The 24,092-nt window shown below is 39.2% G+C and overlaps 1 protein-coding gene across 3 annotated transcripts in view; it reads left to right on the forward strand.

Annotated features, from left to right (window-relative positions):
* The first annotated feature begins 7,473 nt into the window (after positions 1–7,473).
* Positions 7,474–24,092, forward strand: part of camkk1a (calcium/calmodulin-dependent protein kinase kinase 1, alpha a) — a 67,944-nt gene continuing 51,325 nt past the window's right edge. For 2 of the 3 annotated variants that reach the window (XM_088088694.1, XM_088088697.1), the window contains exon 1: positions 7,474–8,065. The gene's annotated coding sequence lies outside the window, so the exon portion shown is untranslated. The remainder of the gene's footprint in view (positions 8,066–24,092) is intronic. The other variant, XM_088088695.1, reaches the window with a different exon arrangement.

The following is a 24,092-nucleotide window of genomic DNA, read 5'->3' on the forward strand; positions in this document are numbered from 1 at the left end:
TTCAGAGGTTGTGTTTCTTTTTTTTTTAACGTACCGTTTAAAATGTTCTCTTGTGTTTTCCCTCCGAGCAGTTTAATGTGGAGATTAAAAACCATTAAAAAAACAACAGTTTAAATGAATGAAATATAGCAATGAAGTAACATTTGTATTGATTCAAATAGTCAGTCAAACAAACTACTACTACTACAAAAAAACCTCAATCAAATCAGAACTTCAGATAATGATAAAACTCATAATAATAATAATTACAATTATTATTAATGTTATTAATAAAACAACCTAAAAAGTGTTTAAGGAGGTATAATTATACATTTGTTATATTTTTTCTGTAACATTAACTTAAATCTAAAATTATTATTCATTTATGTTTCTATTCTAGACACTTAAAAAAACGTGGGCAAAAAAATCGCAAAACAACCAAAACAAACAAAACAAAAAGAGATACAAGAAAATATCCAGAGGGAAAAAAAGCACAAAAAAAGACAAATAAACAAAAACAAACAAGAAAATCACATTTAAAAAGTGCTGGAAAAAAAATGTTATTGTTATATTTTTCTGTTTTTTTTAATATATTTTTCTGTTTTTTTTCTTGATATATTATATTATATTAAATTGTGGTCACTTTTCATTAATAATTTGGATAATACTTCAATAATCCTCCCTTTTACAAAAACAAAAAGCCTTTTTTTGTTTATTTTCTTGTCACCTCTTACTGACTTTTTTCTGTTTGTTTTTTTTTTTTGGGCCACTTTTTGCCAAAATGGTAATTTATTTTTTTCTTTATGTATTCAAAAGAAATCAAACCCATTTGATGATTTCAAAGCGTCTGTAGTGTCACAATGGAGGAAAAAAAGTCTAACACAGAGTGTACTGAAGCTTTTGGTCCAGCAGGTGGGGATGTTACACCACTCTGTGTGTGTGTGTGTGTGTGTGTGTGTGTGTGTTTGTGTGTGTGTGTGTGTGTGTGTGTGTGTGTGTGTGTGTGTGTGTGTGTGTGTGTGTGTGTGTGTTTGTGTTGTTTTGTATGAAGAAGTAGAAAAAGAGGGAACTGGTTTTGTTATGTCATGATGACCGACCCAAAAAGTTATTTACAGCCTCTGGTCTTTAAGCTCTTGATGCCTTGAACAGAGAACCAGCAGCAGCCTGAACACACACACACACACACACACACACACACACACACACACACACACACACACACACACACACACACACACACACACACACACACACACATGCACCTCCACCTGCGTCACATCTCACATGTGGGAGCAACACACCTCCTCCCAGAGGAGGCTCCTGGAGGGAGGCCGGCATCCTAGGAGCTGCAGGGGAACAGAGGAGGATCTCATTAGTATCAGGACGCTATTTCCACCCCGAGCCTCTCAGGGATGCAGGAATAGTGGAAGTCAGCGGGGGCACCGTCCCAGGGAAACACACACACACACACACACACACACACACACACACACACACACACACACAAACACACACAGCAGCTGAGAAAACACAGCGATGAACTACTGGAAAGGTCACACACGGGGACAAAGGTGTTGGGATGAAACAGGCCTTTTCATCTATGTTTCCTGTATTAACCCTTTAAAAAGATAAAAATGTCTTAAAATTTTAAGACAGATAATATTATATTTTACAAACCCTCTTTTTATCCCTTGTTATATTCTGTTTGTGTGTCATACTGTTAATTATATTGTATTTGCACTGTGTTCATTTATATAGTTTATATCTATATATTTCTATTTCTATGCTATTTTCTATATATTTCTCTTTTATAATGCAATTTTGAACGTATGGTGCTTTATAAATAAAGTTGAAAGTTGGATCAGTTTTCTTTTACTACATTCAGACGCCTTTTACAAACATCTAAACCTTTGAAGCCTCCCAAAAAACTGATTGGATTTTAATTTTTTTAGATTTGGAAAACATCTTTAAAAAAGTTTAAAATGGAAAAACTGTCCAGTAAAAAATATGTTTATTAATATATATTATTACTCTTCCAGCATTTTTTTTCAGGTCGTTTTCTTTCTTTCTTTCTTTTTTTGTTTTTGGTTTGTTTGTTTAATTGACTTATCCCCCTTTTTTTTAAAGTACTTTTGTACTTTGTTTAAAGATTTTTTTGCCTCTTTTTTATGTATTGATTGGACATCTCAGAGAGATAGGAAACATGAGAGAGATTTTGGGGATAATTTCTTTTTAAGTTGGTCATTGCCTTCTTTCTATGTTAACAATTTTTTAGGATGTTTCTAGGATTTCAGGATATTTTTCTTATTTTAGGACATTTTCCTGATTTTAGGACGTTTTTAGGACATTTCTAGGGTTTTTGGACATCATCATAATTCATAATAATTCAATCATACATCATAATACTGTTTTTTGCGCTCTGACACCTTATGGAGACTAAAAGGACAAAAACTATTTTCAGTGCAAATCACTTTATTTTTTATTGAGAATTAGAAAATGATTTGGGGGCCACCTTGCCCCCTACTGGGGACCAGATCTGGCCCGCGGGCCTTATATTGATCATCACTGCACTGATACCTGTAGCTAGATGAGCATCGCAATAAACATCTAACTGACATGAAAGTCCTTGATTTTCTCCAGGCTCCAGGCCCGTATCCCAGGATGTAGGTCAGTAGGTGGCAGCTCGGGTGTAATGACCGATTTCAACCGCGTGAGGCAGCAACGCGCCACACGCGCCCAGTCTGCCATAAAAAACACAACAGAAGAAGACGAAGACGATACCTGTAAAAACAAGATGGCGACCGTTTGCGTCAAATCGGCGTCGTATCTCGACATGAAGACGGACAAGGTAAAAAAACAAACAAACGTCATCATATTTCACCGAAAGTTTGGTGGGAAAAAATCGCGTCGCGCTTTTTGTCGCTCGTTTATTTTTTGAGCGTTTTGAAACTGGTGGAAATTGTCCCTCGGCAGCTGTGGTTGAGCTAACGTTAGCTAGCAGAGGCGGCTAACGGCTAACAGCTAACGGCTAACAGTGAAAAACAACATAAAGATGGATGTAAAGACGCAGACTCCGAGCTGTAAAGAAGAACCAACACCGACGGTAAAACTTTTTATTATTTATCAGGCTGTCAGGGCACATTTCACAGCCTTAAAAACAACTTCACTTACTCAGTTACTTCACATTTTGCTAAGAAGCAGCTTAATTAAACTAGCTTACAGGAGACACCGCTGTATTTCAGAGAGGTTTGCCTGATATAGCTGATTGTTTACAGCCCAAAAAATGTTCAAAAACCTCCCAAAATATTCAGTATTTAGTTAGGCAACATTATTTTAACCACCCTAATAATTACTGCACTGTACTTAAAAGCATCAACTTCTACAGTAGTACTACTACTCCTAAAATACGCCCATTTTTGGGGGCTAAAATAAAGCCTGAAAAACAGAAACAAGTTTAAAAACACACAAACAAACAGAAACAGGGTTGGTGCCTAAAAAGCAGGTGGAAAAACAGCGATGGACTCATAAAAACACCCACATTTGGGGTCGAAAAAACAAACGATAAACAGTGATGGGCCCCTTAAATAAAACCATGTTTGGGGCCAAAAGGACTTGAATACAGTAATTAGACTCCAAAAATACCCGTATTAAATACATAAGAAGCGTCTGGAAAACCAGTGATGGGCCCTTAAAAACACCCACTTTTGGGGGCAAAAAAGCAGGTGGAAAAACAGCGAAGGGCCCCTAAAATACACGCTAAAGAAAGCCTGAAATACTGAAACAAATTTCAAAATAAATACCCATGTTCAGTGACTAAAAGGCCACTGGAAAACCAGTGGGCCCTTAAAAACACCCACGTTTGGGGGTGAAAACGATAAACAGTGATTGGTCACTAAAATCACCCAAAAGTGGTGCCTAAAAAACCGTCACATTTCAGGACTGAATATATTACGTCCCTTAGGAAGTGTTGATATGACACGTGTGAAACATGCCAGCGTAACGTATTTGTGATTTGCAGAAATGTACAATGACAGGATGTTCCTCTGACATCCCGGGTAAAGAGAGCCTTATTTGAAATGTCAATATTTACTGCTGTCTCCCACATAGAGTCTCTCTGTCGTGCTCTGGCAATCAGAAGTGACGAGACAAATATTCAAATATTGCATTAAGTCCAAAGTTCTGCCCTCATTCTTATCCAACAGAAGCCTAAAACACAATCAGGTGCTGTGGATGAGTTCGTATTTTCAGCCGTAGAGAAAACCCCAACAACCCCTCCAGTGAAGTGAAAGCTAAAACTCATGCGTGTGCTGCGTGTGTGCTTCCTGTCTCAGCTGTGTGACGATGTGCTGATGGATCAGACACATGGTAACACACCGCACAGCGCTGTGACCGAGCGCACACTATAATCTAACAAACAGCACGGCGCTGACGACCGTGACATGTGGTTAAAACGTCGCCCCTCTCCATCTGAGGGAAGCCAGTCTGCGGACGGACTGCATGTCAGCGGCAGACTAACACATGCTGACGATTCGAGCAGGCCGCCGTCACCATGAGTCAGTTTCTCTGAATAAAACACGTTTCATAATCCCACAAAACCACAAACCACCGTCCTGCTTCTGAAGACTCCAACTGCCTGTTAATGGAGTCGAGTTTAACACAGAGACAGTTATTTCTTCTCACAACAGCATGATTTTCACACATACTAAAGTAATGTCCGTTCATGAGCTCTTAGACCAGTGGTGCTCAAATGTGGCCCCTGATGGGATGTCGGGTGGCCCCCCACCATTTTTAAATTCATAAAATGTCCTGAAATCCTAGAAATGTCCTAAAATCAAGAAACACCCTAAAATCTTAGAAACATTCTGAAATACAAGAAATGTCCTTAAATCCTAAAAAAGTCCTAAAATCAAAGAAACATCCTAAAATCCCAGAAATGTCCTAAAATCCATGTGAACGCCCTAAAATCTTAGAAACATTCTAAAATCCAAAAATGTCCTGTTGACATCCAAAAATCGTAGACGTATTCTAAAATTGGAGAAACTTTCTTAAACCTTAGAAATGTCTGAAAGTCCAAGAAACGTCCTGAAATCTTAGAAATGTCCTAAAATCCTAGAGACATATTTTGGGCTGCTGTGACTGGCCCCTGGCCTGCATCATTTTGAAAGTTCAAGTAACTTTTTTTATAAATTCAAGTGAAAATTGAAATACAAAATGAATAAATAAGAATAGCTCCTCCCGTGATGACACTTTTTTTGCACTTTTTAATTCATTAATTTTATTGACAATAATTAAAATAAAATGCCGATACAGATAATCGGCAAAATTTCAAATATCAGCCCCGATAATCGACCGGGCCGATAATATGTCAACCCCTAGCATTTGTATTACAAAAGATATGTAGTTAAACGCGTCCCAGAACACTTTAAGTGGTTTGCAGTGGTTTGCAGTGCAGTGCAGTAAAAAGTACAACATTTCACTCTGAAATGTCAGGATTTGGAAGTATAAAGCAGCTCTAAATGTAAAAAAACTTGCTTTATTTGTGCTTAAGTGCAGTACTTGGTGAGTGTGCTTTAATCTGCAGTCACTGTACTTGATATGCTGGACTGTTATCAGCTGCTTGATCAAACAAACTGTGGATTTTGGGTGCCGCAGCCTCCCGCAGTACTTTCTCCTCCCCGTGGAGGAAGTTCATCCCAAGTTCATTTAGTTTCTTGGCAACAGCTGCAGCCTCACGGCGCAGCGCTGGCCGACACCGCGGGACGAGGGGCAGAGCGTCCTCCCTCCCAGCACACTCACTCCTGTATTTACCGTCCTCTCCAGCGTTTTGTGTCTCAGGGCACTTTTTGCAGATGAGCGTCCTCGGTGAGCGTCCTCGGTGAGCGTCCTCGGTGAGCGTCCTCGGTGAGCGTCCTCGGTGAGCGTCCTCGGTGAGCGTCCTCGGTGAGCGCGCTGCGGCCTCGGCTCGTTCTCGTATGAGTCACAGTGCAAATGAGCCAGCACACGGCCTCTCACGAGCACAGTCAGATTAAAGTGTGTGGGCGCGGTGCACGAGCAGATCGCTGTCAAACCTCCGTGACTCCTGCAGGTGCTGATCCTGGTTTCAGTGGTAACTGGTGTGGGACCCCCCGGGGTCCTGTTATTCCACCTGCCACGGTGGTGTTTTTATTTCTTTATTTCTTTATTTCTGTTTATCATCGTTTCATCAACATGTCCAATCGGTTAATTTTGTGCTCTTTCCTGTAGAAATATAGCCCACCGAGATATTGTTTGCTATGCTTTTTTAAAAAATTTCTGCTAGCTATATGGGACTTGTAGAGTGATAAAAGTTTAACCCTTTGAAAACTGGCATTGAGCAATTTGGTTAGAAGTGGCCTGCAAATTGTAAGAAATTAGAAGAATTAGTGGAGAGAAATTATTTGTTTTAAATGTACTGTATATAATATTTCATTTTTTTTCCTCTTTGATTTCGTGCCTAACCATATAATAACATTATTATCATTATATATTATAATAGCATCTTTAAAAACAGATGTTTACAAAGTTCTTTAATAGACAAAGCAAAGGCAGCAACTCTGGGAATAATATATATAAAAAATTAATGATAAAAAAATGAACAAACATGCCAAACAGAGAATGGTTTAGAAAAGTCAAACAAAATGGGCAACAAGAATAAAGGCCTGACAAGAACAAAGTCAACAAGGATAAAGCAAATAAATGTAATACAAACAGGTAGATTTTAAAGGGAGTTAAAATACTAAATAAATATAGAGAGAGATTTTGTAGAAAATATTAAAATAATAGCAGTGAAAGATGATAAAAGATAATAGAAATAGTTTAAGAATATGACATCATGTCAGTGGGGATAAAATAAAAAATAACTAAAAAACCAAAAAGATGGTAAGAACATGACACGAGAGGATAAAGAACAGATAAATACAGTAAGAGCAGCAAAATGCATAGAGGTAGATAAATTGATAGATAGGTAGATGTGAAAATAAAGGTGACATCACATAAACGCAAGTCTGTGAAAGTAAAAGTAAATCTGTGAGCCTCATCCATCTAAAAGATAATTGATAATAATTACATTTAATTATAAATATTAATAATAACAACAATAATAATATTATTATAATTGTAATGGTAAATATTGTTATTATCAGAACCACTATAATAATAATAATAATAATAATAATAATAATAATAATAATAATAATAATAATTAGTAGTAGTAGTATTACAAATAATAATTGATAATTGATTGTGATGGCTGCAGCTGATGAATTGATTGCCTATAAAATTGCTCCACAGGCTTCAGTGGAGCAGTAATGAGCTCTGCAGTCACAAGTGACCGTTGTGCTTATCTTCGCTAATTACTGAGCCGTTGATTTGAACGTCTCAGTGTGGAAATGAAACATAAAGCTGACCAGCAGAGGCGCTCTCCGCACTGCTGCTGCTCACTCACCGGCTGTCAAACCCAGTCTGTGCTGGAGGAGCTGCGGACACATGCACGGGGAATATTTGGCTTCACGAGACGTGTTTGTTCAATTTAACGCGTGCGTGAAGCAGTATTTTGGGATGTGAGTCAGATGAAGTGAGTGCAGCGGGTGGAGTGTCGGTCAGGCTGCAGGAACAGGGCGGATCTTAGGACCCGTGGTTTCATTTCTGGTCGGATAATAAAAGTTGGGGTTATCCGCGAGCTGTCGACGTGCGCCAAAGCAAAGTGAGCGCGAGCAGCTCCTCTCCTGCCCTGTGTTTGTGTGTGTGCGCGTGTGTGCATTGCAGTGGTGCAACAACAGCCAGCTGTGTGTGTGTGTGTGTGTGTGTGTGTGTGTGTGCGCGCGCGCATTGAGCCGCTGGGTGTCTTCACCGGAGGCTGTCCGTGTTTCCCGGAAGAAAGGGTGTGACACATGGGACACACATCAGGTCAACACCTGATCGGACACACTTGTCTTTCCAGGAGTCTGTGTCCTGTGTCTCTGATCGGCTGGGAGTCCAACAGAGCGGGACCCTCCTCCTCCTCCTCCTCCTCGGGTCTGTGTGACTGAACCGCTCCACAGGGCTCCCGCACGCACGAGCACTCATTTGGGTAAGTGAAACTTTTAAGATCACCTCCAGCGCGTTGGTGTTGGGTGTAAATTTTGGGGAAGTGGAGCCTCTCGTGCGCACTGCAGACGGTTAACGGTGCACGTGCTTCCCTCGCCGTGTTTGTATTGTTGTTCCGCGAAAGGCTCTCTGTCGGGCTCACGCGGATATCGACTCCTCTGCAGCTGCACTGGATTTTAAAACCCACTTTACGCACGCGCGCGGGCACGCACTTTGCACCGTGAAATTGGAAGCTGCGCTGAAGCGCGCGCGCCAGTAACGTGCCATGGATCTGTGTCATGCACCTGTCGTAAAATGCTGTGTTCTCGCGCAACGCAGGGCATCTGTAGGGCTGCGCAATCTGGGGTCCGCGGTCCCTGCGGGGTCCCCAATAACTAGAGGGTGTGTTTTCAGGAGCACATCCTGGATCACAGGTGTCCCCACTGACCCATTATCATGGCTGTAGGCAGCATGTTCACGGAGCCTTTTTATTGATTCATTGATTTGTTCTCCAACTGCTGTGCAACAAGCCTCTCTGTGGTTGTTTTGTGTCTTTGAGGACATATTTTTGTCTTACTGACCATTTGGTGAAGCTTTATGTATGTGTCTCTTTGTAGTCATTTTGTGTCCCCTTGGAGTCATTTTGTTAAGCCTTGTGGTTGTTTTGTGTGTCTTTGAGGTCAATAAGCGTCAGTCTTGTCTTCTGTCTTATTGCCATAATGTGTGTCCTTATGGGGTTGTGTTGTGTCTTTTCATTTCTTTGCAGTCATTTTTTGAAGCCTTGTGGTTGTTTTGTTTCTCCTTGTGGTCATTTTGTGTCTCTTTTGTGTATCTTTGAGTTCATGGTGTGAAGATTTGGGATGCTTTGTGTGTCTTTGTGGTTGTGTTCTGTCTCTATGAAATTATTGTCTTCCTGCAGACATCTTGTAAAGCCTTGTGGTTGTCTTGTGTCTCTTTGGGGCCATTTTGTGTATCCTTGTGGTTCTTTTGCACTTCTTAGAGGTCATTTCGTGTCAGATCATTTTGTGTAGCAGGGTGGTCGTTTGAATACGTCTGAGGTCATGTTTTGAAGCATTTTGGATGTTTTGTGTCTCTTTGTGGTAGAGTTGTGTCTCTATGAAGTCATTTTGTGAATTGTTTTGCGTCGTTTTGATGTCAGTTTGTGTCTCTGCGATCATTTCTTGTCCCTTGGAGGTCGTTTTGTGTCTCATTGCTGTAATTTGTGTCTTTATGTGGTTGTTTTGTCTTTTCATGTCATCTTGCAGTCATTTTTTGAAGTCTTGTGGTTGTTTCTTTACAGTTATTTTATGCAGCCTTAAGGTTGTTTTCTGTCTCTTTGAGGTAATTTTATGTAACCTCATAGTTATTTTATGCCTCTTTGTGGTCATTTTGTGAAAAAAATTACGACACAAAATGGTGTTCACTGCTTTAAAATGACTCGGTGTCTAATTGAAAGACATGATGGCTTCATGTCAGCCTCAAGTGGTGCTCATTTCACCCAATTCACCAGGCGCCTAATCCCTCTCTCACGAGGCGCGGGCCTCAGTTATTCCTTTGAATCTACTTGAAGGATGACTTCAAATTGAATTGGCTCCCTGCAAAAACAGCGGCTGCATGAATGACATGCAACAAATGACTCTTTTGTTCTTATTATTAACCCCGCACGAATCAATTAGAGAGTCTGCACAGTGTCTGCTCGGCAAAGAGAGAACCTGTTTGACTCTTGGTCGGTTTGCTCCGACACGGCGATGATCTGCACAGGATGGTATTTAGAGCGAGCTGTGCTGAAGTGGCTGCAGGCTGTGCCGTTGTTGGCGAGCAGTTCCCCTCTCGTGCATTCAGGTGGTGTTTTGCGTGCAACTTTATGAGCATTAAATTCCACAAATGGGACTGTGACACATAGTATGACGGGCTCGCATCACGACTGAAATGCTTCTCAAATCCCGACAGCTCAGGATTGTGGGCGGATTATGAGACTATGAATCTCTGGGCACGGATATGAAAAAAGGCCCCACCACCCCTCCGACAGAGGTGGAGCACAGACCGTGTGGTGGTTGTTCCTCTTTTTTTGGTGGTTTTTCATTTGTTTGTAATTGTGCATCATTTTGTGTCTCTTTGACGTTGTTTTATGCCTTTTTGTCTTTTTGGGTCCGTCTGCAGTCGTTTTGTTTATCTTTATCATTTTTTTGTGTCTCTTTGAGGTCATTTTGTGTCTATATGAGGTTGGTTTATGTTTTTTGTAGTTGTTTTGTGTATCCCACCAGTTGTTTTTGCCTCTTTGAGGTCATTTTGTGTATCCTTGTGGTTTATTTGTGTCGCTTTATATCAATTTTATGTATTGTTGTGGTTGTTCTGTCTCCCTTTGAGGGAATCTGGTGGATCCTTGTGGTTTTGTTGTGTCTCTTAGTCGTCATTTTGTAAATCCGTGTTGTTGTTTTGTGTTTGTTGTCATTTTGTAAATTCTTGTTTTGTGCCTCGTGTGGTTGTTTTGTGTCTCTTTGTGGTTTTGTGTCTCCTTCGAACATGTTGTGTATCCTAGCGGCTTTTTTTTTTTGTCTCTTCAAGGCCATTTTGTGTGTACTTTGCTGATGTTTATTTGTGTCTTTTAGCAGTTGGTTTTTGTATCCTTTGTATTGTTTTGTCTCTCTTTGAAGCAATGCTTTGTATTCTTGTGGGATTTTTTTGTGGCTCTTTGAGGTAAATTTGTGTATTCTCTTTTTAGTGTGTTGTGTATCCTTGTGGTTGTTTTTTTATCTCGTTGCAATCGGTTTTTGTTGTTTTGCCAGTTTTTCTTGTTCATTTATGTCTCTTTGCAGTACCTGTGCAGAACCCTCTAGTCTTTTTGTGTCTCTTTGTGGTGATTCCTGTTTGGTACGTGTTAATTTGAGTGATATTGAGCATGTGGAGGCCCTGGATACCTGGGTCCGCGTACCTGACAGGATCGTTCAGTTATTCGTCTGTTCCCAGCATCATGAGGCTGCTTTGTATTTTGTCCTGTTGAATCTCTGCAGTTACTGAATCTTGCAACAAAACTGTGATTTTTCCAGTTAGGAGAACAAAAGCAGACAAAATGTGCTCTCAGAAATGTTCCAGTAGCTGTTTTTTTGGTGTTTTTTCCTGTTAGGAGTGAGGTGTTTCTGATAGAAAGAGAATACTGTTTCCATGGTTGTGATGTCTTGATTCTGTTGCAGTCGTGTTTCATGTTTAGGTTTGCGTGGAGTAAATTAGCAACTCCAGTACCACTTGTGTTTCTCTTGCCCACTTATTGTTGCTGAATGTGCTGATGGCTGTGGCACTTCTTCGTGTGGGCTTTGGTAATCATACCAGAGCTGCGACCCATGCAGCTACTGAAAAAGAGGACACGTCAACAGCTCCCAGCTCCTTCAGCCCCTCTGGGAAATCACTTGAGTAAGGCGGAGAGGAGGGAATAAATCAGCATTGTGTGTGTTTATGAGTGTGCATCCTTGTGTGAATGTGTGCAGGTTTATGCCTGTATCACTATGCCTTTAAAAAAATGCCATAAACAGTTTTACATGGAGACCCGGACATCATTTACCCATATCATGTCAAGCGCAGATAGACTCTGAAATTTGAGAGAATAAACAGAGAGTGACTCTCTGCTCCGCTCTGTGCTGGTTAGGAAACGCTGCTGTACTCTGCTGCTGCTTTTACAGCAACAATTTTCCGACTGCGGTCATCATACCCATTGATTGTGATTACTAAATCACTGTTGAGCTACATGCAGTCTGCAGGAGGAGCTTTGCTTTCATAAAACCAAACCAAAAGACTCTTATATTTGTTCAGTGTGTAATTGCTTGGCAAATTTCCCAAATGATCATCATCGTCAGGGGGCTGCATTTCTGGATGCATTATGTGTGTGTGGCCATGAAGACAATATGACAAAATGGATGAAAATTACCTTGGCCTAGAGAGGTTAGGCATCAATTCAAATCACCAGAATGATTAAAAATCTACTTTTCGTTGTTTAAAAAACATCTGAAATGTCGGAAACTCTCATTAAAAGGTATCTGTTTTTGTCACTACTACCATGGCTGGAAATGTACTGAGCACCTGTTGGAAAATACCCTCTGCATCTCTAAAATCACAGCTGAAAATGTCCTGCTCTTGTTAAAAAAAAACAACAAAAAAACTACCCTTGTTGCAACAAACGCAGCTGGAAATGTCACAAACTCTCATTAAAAAATACCGGCTTTTGTCACTATGAACATGGCCAGAAATGTCCCGAACTCTAGCTGAAAAATACCCGCCTTTCTTGCTACAAACATGTTTGTAAATGTCCTTAAATTTTGATTAAAAAATACCAGATTTTGTGGCTACAGTCATAGCTGGAAATGTACTGAACTGTTGTTAATAAATACCTGCTTAACTACAAACACGGCAAGAAATGTCCTGAACTCTAGTTTAAAACACCCATTTTTGTCACTACAAACACGATCTGAAATGTCTGAAACTATTGTTTAAAAAAAAAAACATTTTTTCGCTGCAAACATGGCTCTCAATGTCTCAGACTCATTAAAAGTTACCTGTTTTTGTTCCTATGAACTTGGCTCTTTTGTCGCTACAAAAATGACTGGAAATGTTCGCAACTCTAATACCCACTTAGTCACTAAAATCAATGCTGGAAATGTCCCAAACTCTCATTTAGAGAGACCCCTTTTTCACTACAAACACAGCCGGAAATCTCTTTACCTTATGTTAAAAATACCCACTTTTGGTGTTTGTTGGTCTCAACCACGGTCTGCTGTTGTCTGCTGCTTGGCAGCGTCTTTCTTCAGTGTCCACAGTCTCGTCGTCCTCCTGATGAGAGACTCATCTCGTTGTCATGTAATCTATATACGTCATAGGTATGAAACCCACAAATGCAACTTATTTGTGGTTTGCAGTAACATTTTATTTTGGTGACTGGGCTTTAGCTGTTAGCACGTTTGATGCTCGTTAAAGTATGAGTGTGCTAAAAGAGCCCGTAATTAAAACAGTCAGTTTCATTTTCTTTTTGATTATTGGATACAACAACCTTAATGAGTCATGTAGAAAAAAACACTTGCAGTAGAGCGGTTTAAATACTTTGACAGAGCGGTTCCCCTCAGAGATGTACGACAGCTCGTAATGTGTGACTGCAGCGTGTTTTCCACACCGGAGTGTTGAGACGCTCCTCTGTATGGGATCCACCGAGCAGAAGAGCTTTTTATTTTGATGTCTGACAGACTCCCGTATTACAGCTGTGGGAAAACCTGCTGTAGTGTTTCTGTTACAAAGCTGGAGCTGTCAGCAGCGCGGCGTCTGTCAGCAGCGCGGCGTCTGTCAGCAGGGCGGCGTCTGTCAGCAGGGCGGCGTCTGTCCGCCGCCTCCTCGGTGGAATCAGCCTTCAGTTCCTGGAAGTTGTTGAGGTGTGTTTGTGGTGTCGCTCCTGTGAGCACGAGCATCAACACGGAGTTAACGGTTTAACAGTCGAGCGTGAGAAGACTGAGAGAAAGAAATAAGAGGAGGAATAATACAGTATATAAACTGAAGGATTTGTTATTATTCTTGACCCATACTGGAGCTGTAAATAGTCAGGGATTCTTGGCCTCTTTGCTTTCTTTTTTTGCTTGTACTATTGTTGTTATTATTTTGTTGTTGAACTTGACAAGTTTTACAAACAGTACAATAATCACAAGTAAAATAAAATAAATATGTAAACAAATAAACCAAAAACTGGGAATACAAAAATAGATAGGTAAAATAAATAAATAAATAAATAAAAATAAAATAAGATAAGATAAAAATGAAATAAAAGTTGGTGTTGCGCTGCAGGATTGTCCAATTATATATTCAGCAACGCAATCCAGGCTTGCCATGTTTTAAAAATCTTTGTAGTGCTTCGTCAGTTTTACTTTTTAAACATTAAAAAAAAGAAAAAGATACTTAATTTTCTAAATTCATCAGCGCTGGTGATAGCTGAGGCCAGAGGTCTTATGTTTTTACGTTGTCCGTCAGGCACGTTCTTGTGAACAGGATATCTCTAGGAGTCATTGGGGGAATTTCTTAAAATTTGACAAAAACATCCACTTTGATGTAACGACGACCTGATTAGACTTTTGTGGTCATAGGTCAAAGGTAAAGGTCACTGCGACATCATCTGTTTTATTTTTGTGAATGTGTTCACTTGGACACAATGATGAAATGATTAGATTTTGGAGGTAAAAGGTCAAGATTAACAAGACCTTGGATTTGTCTTTTTCTTGTAAATGCAATATCTCAAGAACGCCTTGAGGGAATTTCTTCAAATTTGGCAGAAACATTCGAGTAGACTCAAGGATGAGCTGATCCGATTTGGTGGCCAAAATTGTCCTGTCACACAGCGGTGGCATATGGGTAAGATGCTTTTTGGGCTGTAGAGGATTATTTTTGCTGCAGTACTGCAAGTGTTTGGTAACAGTGGCGTCGGTGGGAGTTAAAGGAAATTGTGTTGTTTTTCACAACCTGCGTCTTATTTTCCATTTCATTTTTTTGCCATCAAATCCTCTTGGATGTGTTGACTTTTTTTTTTATGCTTATTTTGGCTGCGCAGCTTTGCTGGGTGGCCTGGAGCTGTCATGTCGTCCACCACATTCAGTCTGTGATGGGGATTTAAAAGCTAAGTTGCTATTCACTGTGAAAGGGACAGAGTTTGTTTGTTTATTTTAACGTAGTTGTTTACATCCCAGCTCAACAAGAGGAGCTGGGACGGCTTCCAGCGCAGATGCTCGTCTTTCCCACCAGCTCAGGAGTCATTGTTAATAATAATAATAATACAAAAATAAAAATGATGATAATAATAAACTTTATTTATGTAGCACCTTTCATACAAGAAATGCAACCCAACGTGCTTTACAACAAACAAATTACATGCACCCACTGCTTCACATAAAAAGACAAAGAAGACAAAGAGACATAATAAAACCTGCATGCAAAAATCAAATAAAATCAGAATAGATTAAATAAATGCATCTTCACATGGACAAAACCCACTTGATAATACTAGTAAAATTATGGCAAAAATAGGGATGAAAATTGAATGCACAGAATATCTAACATAAGATGGAAAATAAAATAAATAATAGAAAATCCATTGACATTATTGATAAAAAAAAATAAGGCTAATTTTAAAGAAAATGTTAAAATAAAAATGTTACAGATATTCTGTCCTCTGGAAACAAACTTTGTGACCGGATATTTTTCTTAACTTTTTTTTTCCTAGCAGCAACATTAAAAAACAACTGATGAACATTAAAGAGGACGAGCATCAGACGCACAGAGCTACAGATCTCTGAGAGGAGACACGGACTCTTACTTTGTATTTATGTATCAAAGCCGTCTCCTAACTTGCATGCATGTGTAACAGTTAATTACTGGAGTATCCCTTTAAATAGACTTTTCTGATTGTGCCAGAATCTCTCGCCAACTCTTTCTTGCTTCCCAGCTCTGACGCAGAGCATCGATATTTTTTTGTGTGTGTGTGTGTGTGTGTGAACATAAATCGGGCCGCCGCTGCAGGGATTCTTGTTCAGTCCTTCTGTATTCACAACACACTGACTGTGCAACTTGGAAAATATCAGTGGTGGAATGTAACTAAGTACATTCACTCAAGCATTTTTGCATCCTTTTCCAAACATGATTAAGATGTCAGCATCATAAAAAGAAACATCATTATGATACTTGAAGCGAGATAAGTCAGTTACAAATGATTTCTGGTGTTTTTGTGGAGAGTGCATACACGAATACATTCACAGGTCCTCATTAGTTGGTACCGTGACAGACGCACAGCCCCATCTGCATGTTAGCCTTCATTATTCAGAGCACGACCAGTGAGGACTCTGGGGGTCCTCAGATCTTTTAGTTAACCTCATCCAAGCACTTCTCCTGCGTTCTCATTAGCCTGCGTGTGAGAGGCATCGGCATGAATGAGACACCCACCGGGAACAGAGTTAATTTCTTTTTATCAGAACATCACTTCTAAGACGGTTAAATTCAAACCAAAGTCTTCAGCAGTGATAAAGACGAAAAAGAAAATCCATTCACATGTTCCTGTTGCTTGATGGGTTGTTTGACCAACCAGTTTAAGACCTGCATTCTCTGTTAACCAGTGATTCTCAACTTGTGGCCCGCAGCCCAAAAGAAAAGAAATGTCCTAAAAATTGAGAAACATCCTAAAATCCTAGAAACATCCTAAAATCCTGGTATCTTCTTAAAATCTTAGAAATGTCTTAAAACCACAAAAACCTTCTAAAATACCAGAAACTCTAAAATTTGAAAAATGTCCTAAAATCCTAGGAATCTCATAAAATCTGAGAAATGCCCTAAAGTACGAGAATTGTTCCAAAATACAAGAAATGTCCTGAAATCCTAGAAATTTCTTAAAATCCCAGAAACTTGCTAAAATCTAAGAATCACTCTGAAATCGTACAACCAAATCCCAGAAATGTCATAAAAACTTAAAAATGTCCCAAAATCCTAAACATCTCCTAAAATCCTAGAAATGTCCTCAAGCCCTCAAAACATCCTTAAATCCTAGAAACTTCTTAAATTATAGAAATGTCAAAAATTCTGACAAATGTTGTATAATCTGAGAATAATCTTGTTCCAAAATACAAGAAATGTCCTGAAATCCTAGAAAATTCTTAAAATCCTAGAAACATGTCTGAGGATGCTGCGACTGGCCCCTGGCCTCCTGTCATGTTGCAAAAACGGCCTCCAAGCAAAGCAAGTTGAGCATCTGTGTTTGTGTGTGTGTGTGTGTGTGTATGTATATATATATATATATATATATATATATCTATGTCCCTTAAAACGTCCTGTCTAAATGTCCTGGCAGCTCCCGGTGTCATTCTGCTGCGTGTCTCCAGAGCTCTGCTGTTTTTTCCATATGGCCGCTGAGCTAACTGAAATAATTGATGTGCTGGTTGAGTTTGTGTTTCGTCCTCCGGAGACTCTCGTCTGTGAGCTGCTGTCCAAAACTCCCACAGACCCTGACACCAGCTGTCCCTCTGTGGTCACCCGTCACAGTCGGCTCCTCTGGGTGGACGTAGACAGCCTCCTCTCCAGGTTACCGTCTGTCGGTTTACATCGTTTCATTTCCTCCTGGAGGGGACCGCCATGTGCAGAGAAAGACTGATTTTAGCTTTTTCTGTCCTTTATATAAAGTATTATATTCATTTTAACATGGCCAAAGTTAAAACGATCCCTTAGAAGACATTAGACTACAACTGATTATTATTTAATTTTTGACTAATGTGATTATTTTTACGATTAATCAGTTCATGGTTTAGCCTATAAAAAGTCAAAACATTTTTTTTTAAATGATGATTCCAAAGTGACGTGTTTTCTTCTGTACAACCAAAGATTTAAGATCCAAGGACTCTTTATTTACTATCAAAACTGACCAAAAAGCAGAATATTCTCACATTTAAGAAGCTGGAATCAGCAAATGTTTGACATTTTTAATTGAAAAATTACTGAAGTGACAAATTTAAGCTCAGTAACAATTTATTTAACCATTTGAAAGCTGCACAAATTGGCTTGATTTCTTTAAAAACATAGAAAGAAGGCCATTTGCAACAAGGAAATTACAAGTTAGCAAGAAATTAGGAAAAATAAATAACCTTAAAAATTATGAAAAAATAACTCCAAATAAAACAAAACAAACAAATAATGAAAAAGAAAGTTAAAAAAAACAAGGCAAAAAAAGATTTGGAAACTGTGCATCAAATTTTAAGAAATTCTGCAACAAAATTTTAATTATAATCATTATAGTTATAAAAAAAATTCCCTTGGCTTTTTTCTTTTTTCTTCAAAACCTTTTTTTCCTAGCTTTTCGAAATTCTAATTTTCTATATTTACTCATTTTTTGCAATTTATGTAACATTTCATATCAATTATCATTATTGTATTCTTTTCCCATGTTTTAAAAGAATTTGCACCGATGTGCCCGGGCTTGAAAGGTTTAACTACACAGGAAAGGCGTCCCAGAGCAGCACGAAAAGTGATGTCGATTTTTAGGAAGTTTTTCAGAGTTAACTTTGGTCGTCAGGAGAAGATGAAGGAAAGGAAGGAAGCCTGGAAACGTCACAGCGAACCTCCAGGTGTCAGCCAAAAAAATACTGAAAGAAACTTGTACTTTGAGTAATTTATTGAGCAGCTCCTTCGACTGTAGCAGGATTTTTAAATGACTACTAGGCGCTAAAACAGAGCGTTTCAGATGGAGGCTTCCAGCACAGACAGGACCAGGAAAATAAGGTGTTTTTCAGCATTAAAGCATGTATTTTCTAAGCATTCTCATAGAAACCAGAAGTACACGTATGTTATATTTTGTGTGTGATTTGGAGGGAATGCCCACACAGTCACAGAGGCGGCTGCAGTTTGCCACCCAGCCCACATGTGGCAGCTCTCTGGTACATACAGTAGTAATGAGCCGAGCGCTAACAGATGGTATTTTCTTTGTTTACATCTGAATCGTGGGCGGACTCTGTGGGATTCTGTATTTTACAGTATGTACAGTGTGTAAAGAAATGGACCAATTCCAAGTCGTTTGCCAGAGATGTTCTGTGCAAAGACTTTCTTATAAAGCAAAACAAGATATACATTTTTAAGGTGCTGACTCCTGTGCGCTGCCATCGTCATATGTAATTAAATTCTGTATGTTGCTATCTGCACATGGTTTCCAGTGAACTTAAGTCACGGCGGCGGCATGAGTCCAGGGATGACAGTGTTGGCTGGTCCAATATTTTGAGCCGGACTGAAATATTTCAGTAACTATTTAGTTGATCTCAGTTAAAAAAAAACTGGTTTGACATTACTTTTCTCATGCTGCTTTTAGATGGCTTTCACAAGTGATTAAATCTCTGAAACCTCAGCAGTTTGTTTAAAGTTACTGCAATTTGAAAGAAAATAGTAGATTTACAAAATAAAAATGAAAAAGGGAGGCATATATATTATTTAAAAAGAAAATCAAAACATGATTTTATTGATTAATTTGTTTCTGTGGGCCTGCAGGTCTGAGAGGCATGTTTTCTTAAAAAGTCAACAAAATGTTTACATTTTTAAAGACCAAAAATCGCTAATAAATAAATAAATAAATAAATTGAAAAAAAAATTCCCAGTATATTTATGGGAAAAAATGCCAAAAGATGCCATAAGTTTAAAAATCACCAACATGTATGAATATGTATTTGTATATATATATATTTATATACATATACACATACAAACAAATTTTCAGCCTGTTTTTCAGAACATTTCCTTGTTTATTTTGTCTTTGTTTTCCTATTTTCTTCTTTTTTTTTTGCAAATTTTCAATTCATTTTCTTGTAACTTTTTGTTATTTTCTTACTAATTTCGTCTTGTGAAGTTGCTCATTGCTTTTTTTGCATGTTTTTGAAAGAAATTAAGCCAGTCTGATGAGGTTTTAAAGGGCTAACCTGAATGAACTGAGACCAGTGTCGAGCTGTAAATGTAGACTTTAGGCTCAGCTCCCTCCGCTCAGCCTGAGCCCACGTCCTTTCTTTGGCATCGGCGTTCGATGGGAGTCCATATTCAGTTTTATGGCCTGAAAGGAGCTGGCATGACTTAGTGTTAATGTATTATTATCATATCAGTAACTCCAGTCCTCCCTGTGCTGTGACAACATAAAAATGGCTAATTAATACATTAAGAAGGAGCTGCTTCTATAAAAGCTGCGTGGCGTGGCGGTGGAGGAGGCTCTGGCAGATTGTCTACGGGAGCGTATGACAGCGTTGCTGGAGGAGGAATCGCTCTGGAGACTCAAAGACGTTTTCGTGATTTCAGCGAGTTCTGCCAGCTGAAGAGCCGGTGCTTAAACCTGCACCGAGAAATCTCTGCTGACAGTCGTCCCCTCTTCACCGTCTTTACTATTTCTGCTCAGGTCTGCCTGCAACAGGCCGGCAGAAATATCCCTCTTGTGTGGATGATGGAAGTGCATGAAAGAGCAGATCTGCTCGTGTTTGTGATGAAATCCTGGAGGAGTGAGAAGCCGAATCTGACCCTGGGCCGGCTGACTCTGCCGCTCCGCTTTTTAGAAGACAACCTATTTTCGTGAGCACACCGTTACTCAAATCCAGTCCAGTCCTGGAGAATCGACCGGCCTTGTCTCCCCTCTCCTGGCTACTGCATCTAAATTTCTCTTTGTAGCTGGCACCGGGACGGAGAGCGGGAGGCTCCTCAGCGCCGCTGCTCACATTATTGATGAGCGGAGAAAGAGGCCGGCGGCTCACAGGCTGAAACAGTCGTATTTCTGCAGAAGAATCTGGCCCTCATGCTGCTGGGAGAAAAAGAGAACTGGCACAGGAGACGAGGGCGAAGTCAGAAGCTGCTGACATTAGTCACCAGGCGGGTTTCCGTTAACCCTCAAATCGCACAAATTAAAATTGCAAATGTCAGTTACGACCTAACAATTTAACAATAGCTATTTTCTCAAAAATGAATAAATTGATAAATAAAACAGCAAATTTAGTCACTAATAGTACATTAAATGCTTGAAAAAAAGAAGTCAGGTTTCTGTTAAACCTCAAACTGAGCAAATTATTATTGCGAATATAAAATACGTCTAATGAAAACACATCAATTTTGAAAAAGTAAAATAAAATAAAACAGCTAATTTTTCTACTTATAATATTACTTAGGAAAAAATTGAAGAAAATAATTGAAATTCCCAAACATATCCAAATCTGGAATAACCCATCAATAATTATTCAAAATGTCCAACTACACAGGGAGACAAGAGAATTTGGAAATCATCTGAAGAACTAAAAGATAAATATAAAGTAAGAGATGTTGTATATTTTAAGTATTTAAACTGTATTTTTTTTTTTAGCATCTTTTAAATCCACAAGTGTGTATTTGTTTTTGTGACTCAGTGAGTTCATTTGCTCCTCAGCAGTAGTTTGTCACTTGCGATGTGGATAATTGATCCGTTAACAGCTGATCGGATCACATCAATGGATGAGAGGAACAGCTTTTTGTAAGTGAAAGCAAACTTTTAGACATCTCTGTCCCGAGTCTTAGAAATTTATTTTTTCATACATTGATTATTTTTTTAAGATAGTGACAATGCAAATGAATATAGTACCACTGCAGCTTGTTATAAACAAGCTGTAGTAACTGATATTTCACATAGAGAGATTATAGCTGTTTCTAGTTTCCAACTCCAGTCCCCAGTTAGGCTTTTAGTAAAGAAAAAGAACAAAAAATAAAAAAAAACACAGGTATCAAGTATACATACAATAATATGCATACAATAACAGTAATGGTAAAAAAGAGAAAAAAGTAAATATCTACATCAAGATTACATAGAATTACCACACAAAAAGGACACAGTAACAGAACTGTACATATGTATATTCCAGTAGCGCTCCTAATTAACAGTCCAGCTCCAAATATCGATATCTGGCAGCACGCCACGTATTATATTCCATTTCTGCCAAAATATCCCCCGAAATCTGGACACTGGACCTTTTAGTTGTTGCGGCTTTATGTTCCTGTTCATCTTCATCTCCTCTTTTGAGAGTTTGACCCGATAATGGCGCTTTATGAAACGTTCAGGGACACAGTTATCAGGAAAACATCCTGAGGGGGACGTAAAACACACACCGTCAATAAAGACTCAACTTCCTCCTCCTCCTCCTCCTGCCGCCTCCGCTCGCCACATCGTGCTTTATGGATTTTATGTTCGACGATATTTTGCGGTGAAAGCGCCTCCAGTGTTAACGGTCTGACAGCTGTTGTTTGTTTTACACCTTTACTTCCTCACACACACTGACAGGATGATGTACACTTCTGACTGAAGCCACACACACACACACACACACACACACACACACACACACACACACACACACACACACACACACACACACACACACACACACACGGTGTGTGCAGGTACTAAAAACAGCGACAACTAACAAAGTGACATAATTCTTTAACCCTTTAAAACCTGAGCAAGTCGGCTTATTTTCTTTCAAAAACATGAATAGAAGGAAATGAGCAACTTAAGAAGAAATGATGCAAAAAGCACAAAATTTGGTTTAAAAAAAGAATATGAGCAAAAGGAGGAAATAAAAAAACAAGTAATTAACTAAAAATTAGCAAAAAAAAAGGAAAAAGAAAGATAAGAAAAATCCAAGGAAACGACCTTAAAAAATAGTGCTTAATTCTATAACGTTATCTAAAATACACAATTATGATCATTTTAAATATAGTTAAAAGGACATGGACAAAAATTTCTAAATCTATTTCTTGCCTTTTGTTGGATTTCTCTCGCAGTGTTACCAGCGTTTTCCCCCATTTCTTTTTTATGTAATCAAAGCAGTTTTCTTACTGTTCAAAGATTAAGTGACTTGTGAAAGGCATCTGAATCAAGCGCAAGAAAAGTGAGGTTTCAAAGGGTTAAACCCTCTGGAAATGTGGCTTTAAATAGTAAGATTGTGCATATTATATCAAAGTTTAGTGGCTCCTTAAGTATCAACAAAACTCTGAGGGAAAATAAATGTTGAAGAAAATAAATGTGTTAGTTTGAGCGGGATGATCGCTTCTTCGCCTCGTCCGTCTCTCACAACATTTAAGACATCAAAACAAAATGTGAGGGTTTTTTTTTTTCAGCTCGTCTCTTCGGCGCAGGTTTCTAAATGTGCTCTTGATGGCTGGAAAAAAAATAAACTCTAGAAAAAACAAGGCGCTCAGAGACAGAATCAGGCTGGAGGTGGTGTTCTGGTTTTGGGGGAAAGGTCAGAGGTCGAGGACGACACCAGCAGGCTGCTGTGATCTGATGGAGCACATGTTTCGCCCGGCAGCTCTTCGATGACTCATCTAAAAAATGTTACAGAGCAACAAGATTTACATTATTTACAGACTCCAAATCCTCATTTACATGCCCTTATTATGGAGTTATGACAGCGAGGCTTTGGCTGCGTCACCGTGTTACAGCATACTGACGATGTGATTTTAAACACCACCAAAAATATGGACCCTCATCTTTTTGTTAACAGACGCATAGCAGCGAGATTAGAGCGGCGGCCAATGAGGTATCTACTATCTATGGTCAAGTACCTGAAAGCCATACTTGTATAAAAATACCAGTATCTCACCAGACAGTGACAAAAAGACATAATAAAACCTGCAAGTAAAAATACTGTAAAATCAAAATGGAATACATTTAATGCATCTTAACATGGACAAAACCCACTTGATAATACTAGTAAAAGTAAGATAAAAGATAAGGTTGAGAACTGAATACATAGAATAACATAAGATGGAAAATAAATTAAATAAAACCCACTGACATTATTAATAACAATAAGGCCAAAAATAGTGTATAAAAAGCATAAAATCAAGTAAAATCTAGCATGTTATAGATGTGCAGCAGGAGCAAGCTATGTTGGAGCTGGTTAAAGGCTAAATATACATGGATTTAAAAAATAATCTCAGCATTGTTGTGTTTTGTCACATTAAAAATGCAGAACGTGATGGCTCTGAAACAACCCTCTGAAGGCATCGACCTGCATGTAAAACCTGTCGAGTGAAAAGCTTGTTGAATATGAATTAGCTGGTATCAAATGTGTTTTTATTGTGGAGCGTGTGATGACGAGTGAAAGCTAGACGTATTATTAGTCCGTGAGACGAGTTTAAGCCGCGGCAGGTTTCTAGAAAGGACAGAGATCACAGAGATATTCGGCCTCTCGGGGGGATTTAGAGGCCACCGAGCATCACTCCCAGCAGAGAGGATAGATGGCTTCTCATTTTCAGCAGCCGCAGATTAATCCTCTGCGGGCTCACTTCATCGCAGATTTCCAGCTCTGTGATACTGAAGCTCTGAAGGAGAATTTTCAGCCCGAGCTGCTTCCCATCTATATTAACTCTTTCAGCCTCTCCTTGAAGAAAAATGTAGCTGATGTCGTTGGACAGTGTACAGTAAAGACGTTCCAGGCAAGTTTAACAAAATGACAGGAGGCCAGGGGCCAGTCACAGCATCCCCATAC

The sequence above is a fragment of the Plectropomus leopardus genome, chromosome 15 (genome assembly GCF_026936395.1).
Source record: "Plectropomus leopardus strain MGB_pleo_1.0 chromosome 15, ASM2693639v1, whole genome shotgun sequence".
NCBI lineage: Eukaryota > Metazoa > Chordata > Actinopteri > Perciformes > Serranidae > Plectropomus > Plectropomus leopardus.